This window comes from Hirundo rustica, chromosome 15 (genome assembly GCF_015227805.2).
Source record: "Hirundo rustica isolate bHirRus1 chromosome 15, bHirRus1.pri.v3, whole genome shotgun sequence".
In the NCBI taxonomy this organism is placed as follows: domain Eukaryota; kingdom Metazoa; phylum Chordata; class Aves; order Passeriformes; family Hirundinidae; genus Hirundo; species Hirundo rustica.
The window spans coordinates 15,758,132-15,766,185 of record NC_053464.1 but is presented as its reverse complement, the minus strand read 5'-3'; positions in this window follow the sequence as shown (position 1 = coordinate 15,766,185).

Below are 8,054 nucleotides of genomic sequence, written 5' to 3'. Positions count from 1 at the left end.
CCCTGCTTCATTCCCTGCTTCCCCACGGGCCCCGTGCCTGGTTCCCAGCCCGGGCTGGAGGCGGCGCAGCTCTGCCCGGGCTCTCTGGGCGCGCAGCACCAGCTCCTGCTTCCCAGCGTTTCCATCGGGAGAGCGGCAGGGCCGGCTGGGCGGGGAGGGGACACGGCCCGCCGAGGAGTGTGGGGACGGGGGTCGGGGTCAGCAGCACCCCCAGCCCCCCCTGCACCACAGGGGGGTCTTCCTGTGCAATTTTTGAGGAGGGGTCATCGCTTCTCACTTTTGGGGAGAGCTGCTGGCAGAGGCACACGATGGTTCCAGGCTCACACCTTGGTGTGATGCACTGGGCACCGGCACCGGGCACCAGGATGAGCCCCGGGCATGGCTGCACAGGGTCACAGAATCACAGAATCACAGAACCACAGAAAGGTTTGGGCTGGAAGGGATCTTAAATCCCATCCAGTGCCACCCTGCCATGGCAGGGACACCTTCCCCTGTCCCAGGCTGCTCCCAGCCCCATCCAGCCTGGCCTTGGGCACTGCCAGGGATCCAGGGGCAGCCACAGCTGCTCTGGGCACCCTGTGCCAGGAACTGCCCACCCTCACAGGGAAGAATTTCTTCCCGGTTTCCAGTGTGAACCTCTTTCAATTTAAACCCATTCCCTCCAGTCCTGCCGCTGTCTGCCTGTGTAAGAAGTTGCTCTTCACGATTTTCCTAAGCCCCTGCTCCTGAGCAATCCCGTGGGCACCACGAAGGCGGCTCAGAGCGGGGAAAGGCCAAGTTCCCCGTGGGACATCTGCCTCAGCCCCTGCTCCTGCCACCCCCGCCGCCCCCGGCTGTCCCCCCGCCGTCAGCAGCGCCTGACGCCAGCACCCTGCCCGGCCCCCGGCCCGCGCAGAGGCTGCAAAGATATCTCCCTCCCACAGCTGAGGGGCTGCAAATTGCCTTGCGAGTGGGGGATTTTGCAGCCTTAATTGTGTTATTTTAACACAGCGTGTGTAGGTGTGAGCAGAGTGCACATGTACCGTTTCCTAGGCTTTGAACAAAGCGAGCTCCAACAGAAGCAAAGTCCGTGTCACGTCGCGTTGGCCCCTGTGGGGCTGGAGGTGGGGACACCCCGGCCACGCACTGCAGCCCTCTGACCGCTCCGTGAACGGAGCTCCAGGAGCTCTGGCCTCCCCAGGGTTCACCAGGATTTGGGACCAATGACAGTTTGGTGACCTTGGCACGCTGCTCTGCAGCTCAAAGTGCGGGGTCACAGCCTGGCACCCTGAGCAGGGCAGCCTGGGCTCCTCCTGCCCCAGCTCCATCACCTCCGGCTGTTCCCTGCCTTGTCCATCATCATCCTCCTGCTCCTGGACCTGGGCCCTACCGTGCTGGGCCAAGTAGAAACAAAAAACAAAACCCAGCCCACGCTGCAGGGATTGCACAACTCTCGTGAGAAAAAAAGTGATCCTTGCAGGCAAAAATGTCCTAACCTGAGATCTGTTAGGCTTTGCCCTCCCAAATCCAGCGATGAAAGCTCTGCTGCATTTAGATTGGCAAAGTGACAGGAAGTAAGTAGTCAGAAATAATCCCTAGCTGGATTAGGTTTTTCCTTGAAGGAAGAGAGGCTGATCCCAGGCAAGTTTGGGTCATTAGCGATGCAGGGAGATGCTCCAGCCCTGCCTAGTCCTCACTTCATTTTCCTGCTCCCGGGGGCTGCGAGGGGATAAGGACCCCAGAGCCTTGGGCACATGTGCTCATCCTTCCCCACTCCTACGAGGGGATTATTTATATCTGCACACACTTCGGGAGCGCTGGCTGCAGTCCGCTGGCTCCAGCAGGGCTCCGGTGGTGAGGCTGGTGTGTCCCTGCGCGGCGTGCTGCCGCGGGTGGCAGCGATGCCACGGGTGCCACCGGCCGCAGCGCCCGCGGCACCGGCTGGCGCGCTTGGTGCGGGCCGGTGCAATTCCCCAGCAGCTCCACTCTCCCTGCTGGGTTTCCGACACTTGAGCAGCAATGGAAATAGCAGGGGAGGAGCAGGAATCCGTTGTGATGAAGCCTCTTTATTCTGGGAGACGCCGAGGGAGCAGGGGTGGCCGCGCGTGGGCCAGCACCACGCATCTTCCAGGGCCCAGGCGACCACTCCCGCAGCAGCTGCGTGCCCACAGCCGGGGGATTTTGCCCACGCTCGTGACGCTGCTCCAGCGTTTTCCCCCCCTCTGTACCGACACTTGGAGTCCCTGACAGGAGGGTGCAGCCAGGTGGGGTCAGGTTTCTCCCAGGGAACGAGGGACAGGACAAGGGGAAACAGCCTCCATTTGCACCAGGGGAGGTTTAAATCGGATATTAGGGGAAATTTCTTCAGTGAAAGGGTTGCCAGGGGGTAGAGTCCCCATAGCTGCAGGGATTTGAAAGCTGTGTAGATGTGGCATGAAGGGACATGGGTTAGTGGTGGCCTTGGCAGTGCTGGAGTTGAACACGATGGTCTTAGGGAGAGCTTCCGACCCAAATGATTCCAGGATCCTTTGATTCCCTGGGCACACAAAACAAGCAGAGGAGATGGAAAGGGATGGCACAGGACAGCGAGCGTCACGGCAGCGCCCCGGGGCTCCCACAGCTGCTCCATGCCCTGCAGCTCCCCGTGTCCCTGAGCCTGGGCTGCGTGAGGGAAGCCGAGAGGATCCCTTCCCCAAGGCCAGCCAAGGAGCAGGCATTCCATGGAGCGTCTCTGCACGGGATGGGGGGAAGGATGGACGGGGAACAAAGGCATCTGTGGGCAGTGGCAGCCCAGAAGCAATAAAAGAACAAATAGCAGAAGATTAAACCCGTTCTGCAGTCGGGTCCAGCCGGACCACGCTGAGCCACAAGGAAAGGTTCAGCGCTGCTCCAGCCTGCCACAATTTAATTGATTTGATTTAAATCCTTTGAAGAAGAAGTGGATAAGGAATAATGAGGCAAACAGGATTGTAATGCAAATGAAAGAGATGAAAGATGGCTTCAGGGAGACGCTCTTGAAGGTCAGCGCCCAATGCGGAGCCGCTCCTGGTCACCGGCCCCAGCACTAACGAGGCGGCGTTCCCTGGGTGCTTTGATGGATGGAGGGATGGAGCAGGAGGCGAGCACCAGGATGTCTGGCCTTTAATCCCCTGGCTCGGGGCAGATCATCCCTCAGAGCCCCGGGGAGGGTTTTACCTGGCTGTCACAGGGGCTCTGCTCCTGCCCGTGTCACGCTGGGTAGGCAGACTTCCTAATCGCGTTTCTCCAGATACTCCAATGGCGGCTCCGGCTTCAGAATTAATTAACTTCACTATCAAAAGCTGAGTCATTTGTCACAATGGTTTTGTCATTAGCTCCCATAATTAAGGGAAGTGTCACAAAACCAAATGTTTCACTTACACGAGGCAGGAGAGGCAAACCTCGGGAGTGTTTCCAACGTGCCGGGAACGGGCACCAGTGGGGCTGGGGAGGCTCCACCGGGCACCCCGGGCCCCTGGGCTGGGCTGGGGGCTGAGGGAAGAATCAGGGGCTGGGGCTCGTGGGGGGGACACCCCCAGGGCTGCCCAGGTGGGAGGAGATGCCAGGGTGTGCCAGGGTGTGCCAGGGTGTGCCGGGGTGTGCCAGGGTGTGCCAGGGTGTGCCGGGGTGTGCCAGGGTGTTCCAGGGTGTGCCAGGGTGTGCCAGGGTGTGCTAGCAGTGCCAGCAGCGCCAGGACTGGCTGAGCCGGGCAGTTTTCCCACCCCCAGGAGAACTGAGGTGTTCCTGCTGCCCATCAGCCCCACGGGGCGGGAGAGTGGAGGACGCTCTGCTGAAAGCTTAGCTGACGTCCCCAAAGACAGGAGCAGAAGCCCTTCCCAGGCCGGTTCCACACGGAGAAGGGCAGGGAGGTGCCGGGCAGGGAGGTGCCGGGCAGGGAGGTGCCGGGCAGGGAGGTGCCGGGCAGGGAGGTGCCGGGCAGGGAGGTGCGGGCAGGGAGGTGCGGGCAGGGAGGTGCTGGGCAGGGAGGTGCCGGGCAGGGAGGTGCGGGCAGGGAGGTGCGGGCAGGGAGGTGCTGGGCAGGGAGGTGCTGGGCAGGGAGGTGCCGGGCAGGGAGGTGCCGGGCAGGGAGGTGCCGGGCAGCTCTGCCGGGCCCCAGTGGATGGTGCAGCCCCCGCAGCCCCGGGGCTCCTGCAGGCGCTGGGGGATCCCCACAGGGGTCTCGAGCCCCCTGCCCAGCACTGCCCGGCGCAGACACCTCTGCCCACAGCCCCAGGGACTGCAGCTGCTGCTCCAGCGGCGCTGGGCAGAGCCTCTCCGGCGGCTTTAGGGAACTGGGCAGTGAGAATTCACCGAGGGTACAAAGAACGTGTCCCTCCGCCCCCTGCCCACCTCCATGTGCGCCTTTAAACCCAGCTTAAGTCCCAGTCTCCCCTCCGGGACCTGCGCTGGGGCAGCTGCATTCACTGCTCATCTCCAGCTGCACAGCTGTGCGGTTTTTGACCAAAGCCCTGAAAGTTCCCAGCATTTTCTGCCGTGCCAGCACTCGGTGGGGCCCCTCGGGGGACCCCGACCCCCAGCACCCCCCGTGCCCAGCCCCTGGCTCATCCCCAGACTCTCGTGGGCAAAGGAAGCCAAGATTTCCGTGTTTCTTTAAAATTAGATGTTTTATTTTTTTTTCATACATGCAGCAAATTGAATCCAGAGTATATGCCTATCTAAAAGGAGGTCTTCATGAGAACCGTTTGACAACACAGAGCAGGTAGTCTAGGATGTAGAAAAGTCATCAAATACTTGCAGGTGAAATCAAATCCACAAACACAAACTGTTCAACAATAAACATTTTTTTTTTTTTTAAATTTTTTTAATTTTTTTTTTTATTTTCCCTCCTTTTTTTAATTGCCACTTTGAATGTGATCAGAAATAAACAGCTCGGGTGACACTTCCATGCATGGAGCCAGAGGTTCACCTGCTCCTGCCACAGCTCGTGGCAGTGTGAGCAGGCTGCAGCCTCCAGGTGCAATCCCAGCCCTCGGGAACAGCGGGATCCTCGTGTCCTGTGCTCGAATCCCCCGGGCTTACAGCTCCGGGCTCACAGCCATCAGAGCGCATCCACTGCCCTCATCCTCCATCCACCTGCACGTGCTGGCACTGCACCCACTCCCGTTCGTTTATGGGATGGATGAAGCCCATCCACAGCTGCTCTGGTGGTGGTCTCACGGCTCAGAGCCCCGGCCAGGGGACACAGCCCCAGCCAGGAACGAGAGGAGTGGCCCTGGGAGCAGGGCAGGGCCTGGAGCAGCAGCCCAGGGGAGCTGTCTGATCCACCTGGTCCCAGGGAAGCCATCTGAGAGCCTGGACACACTTACCTGCGGCACTGGGATGTAATCCAGCCTGGGACACTCAGGAGGTGCCATCCTGTGCATGTCCTGCCTCCTCAGCCCCTCCTCTGCGCCCCCCGGGCTCTGGGGTCCCTGTGCCACAGGGGACCCCGCTGCCGCTCCCACTGAACCCAGGTGGGACCCAGACCCGAGGCCCCCTGCATCCCCAGCGGCTCCAGGTGTGCTCCAGGTGCGGATTTCTCGGGCTTTCTCCACACATCTGTGGAGCACCTGGGGCTCTCCTGAGGCTCTCAGCTCTGAGCATCCTCCCCAAGCTCTGCTTTCCCCACCCAGCAGTGAAGATTAAATCACCAATCGACAGTAAACGGTGACTCAGCCCCCGGCACTCTGCCCTTCCTTGGAGGAGTCCGCAGGGATCTGAGTGTCCGTGCAGGGCCAGGCACATCCCACCGCACGTTCCTCCACAGAAGAAACAGGTCATCTGGAAATAAGTCTCGGAACAGGAGTTTGGCAAGCAGCAGAGCGGACAGCGCCGGGAATGCTCAAGGTGTGAGTCCCGAGAAGAGGAGCCGGCGTTGGCCGGGCTCGCCCCGGGGCGTGGATCTCAATCCCAAACTGCCTCCAAAGCTGCCCGGTGCCACATCCCCGCTCCCTGCAGGTCCCCTCCGAGGCCACCCGCGTCCAGCAGCGCCTGCTCCATGCACAAGTGTCACCCCGGCACAGACACAGAAGTTCCAAACAGAAAAGCTGTGACTCCCCCCGCAGCAGCTCCTGCACTGTGCCCACGGCCCCGGGGTGTCCCTCGGCCCCGGAGACCGCCCAGCAGCATCCTGGACAGAGCCGGGAGCGCCTCCAGAGCCAAAGATATGGAAATTAAAGACATTCACCACTGAAGTAACACTAATTCTGCAGCGACAGCTTTGAAGGTCACGGTAACGCACATGCTCTGAGGTCAGCTGCGCTCTGCAGAGGAGGGCGCGGTGTCCTCGGGGCGTGCCGGGCTCGGGGCAGCCCTCAGCAGCCCCCCGAGCCCCGGGCCTCGCCTGGTGCAGAGCCCCTCGTAAACGCCCTCCTGGATCTGGCACAATTTGCAGTTTTTCTGGGTTTGGTTTGGGTTCCTCCAGCCCAGGGCAGGACCCGAGGCCACGGGCTCAGCTCTCACCCCGGCAGGCGCGGGACAGTGCCCGTGGCAGGGTGGCAGGGAGGGGACACTCATCCTGCCCCCGGCACTGGGGCAGTGCTTTAGCTGCTGGCAGCCTGTAGTTCTCAAGGAACCATTAAAAGAAGAAGATAATTTCCAAAGGTAGAGTTTCGTGTTTATAAAAGGTCTACAAACTAGAATTTCCTCTAGAGAATTCCTCATGACTGAAAAAATCCCGCCCATTTCCCTGGGGCCTGGAGGAATGGCTGCACCCAGCAGAACCAGCGCCGGCTCAGAAAATGCACCCAGGGTTCTGCAAACCAGCCAGGCTGGGCTGTGCCGGGAGCGGCGTGACAGGGACTGGGGGGTGCTCACCTGGGCCTCAGCCTCTGCCAACCCAGCCGTCAGCCAGGGTCACCGGCCGGCCACCGAGGGCAGTGCCCGCCTGCTCCTGCTCCCTCCTGCCCTCCTTCACCTGCTCCTGCCCTCCTCTGCCTGCTCCTGCCCTCCTTCACCTGCTCCTGCCCCCTCCTGCCCTCCTTCACCTGCTCCTGCCCTCCTCTGCCTGCTCCTGCCCCCTCCTGCCCTCCTTCACCTGCTCCTGCCCTCCTTCACCTGCTCCTGCCCTCCTCTGCCTGCTCCTGCCATCCTCTGCCTGCTCCTGCCCCCTCCTGCCCTCCTTCACCTGCTCCTGCCCTCCTCTGCCTGCTCCTGCCCCCTCCTGCCCTCCTTCACCTGCTCCTGCCCCCTCCTGCCCTCCTTCACCTGCTCCTGCCCCCTCCTGCCCTCCTTCACCTGCTCCTGCCCTCCTCTGCCTGCTCCTGCCCCCTCCTGCCCTCCTTCACCTGCTCCTGCCCCCTCCTGCCCTCCTTCACCTGCTCCTGCTCTCCTCTGCCTGCTCCTGCCCTCCTCCACCTGCTCCTGCTTGTGCTCCTGCCCTCCTCTGCCTGCTCCTGCGTGCTCCTGCCCTCCTCTCTCTGCTCCTGCCCATCTCTCCCTGCTCCTGCTCTCTCCTGCCCTCTCCTGCCCCCTCCTGCCCCCCTTCACCTGCTCCTGCCTGCTCCTTCCCTCTTTCACCTGTTCCTGCCCATCTCTCCCTGTTCCTGCCCATCTCTCCGTACCCCTGCCCATCTCTCCCTATTCCTGCCCTCCTCTCCCTGTTCCTGCCCTCACCTCTCCACCTCCTGTCTTCTCCTCCCTGTCCTTGCTCCCTCCTTCGTGCTCCTGCCTGTCCCTGCCTGTCCCTGCCTGTCCCTGCCTGTCCCTGCCCTCCCGCACGCCACGGCTCTGCCTCACAAACGGCTGCTGGAATTGTCTCTTCTCATGCAGATTTTTTTTTTTTTTAATGATGCAGAAGGTCCTGGATTACTGAATAAAACCCCCAGGAATTTGGTGGAAATCAGGGAAATCAAGATGTCTGTGAAATCCATGGGTTTGGAGCCTGGAAGAGAATAGCAGAGGGTGGAAAGTAGAAAAGTTTCCATTATAAATAGCCCTCAGTGCAGCCCTTTGGTCTTGGGCGTGTTTTCAGTTGGCAAATTGTAAACCAAGAATATAAATGCGTTTTGTTTTGGTAGAATATTAATATCCTTTACAGAGCTGTTACATCTCGACAG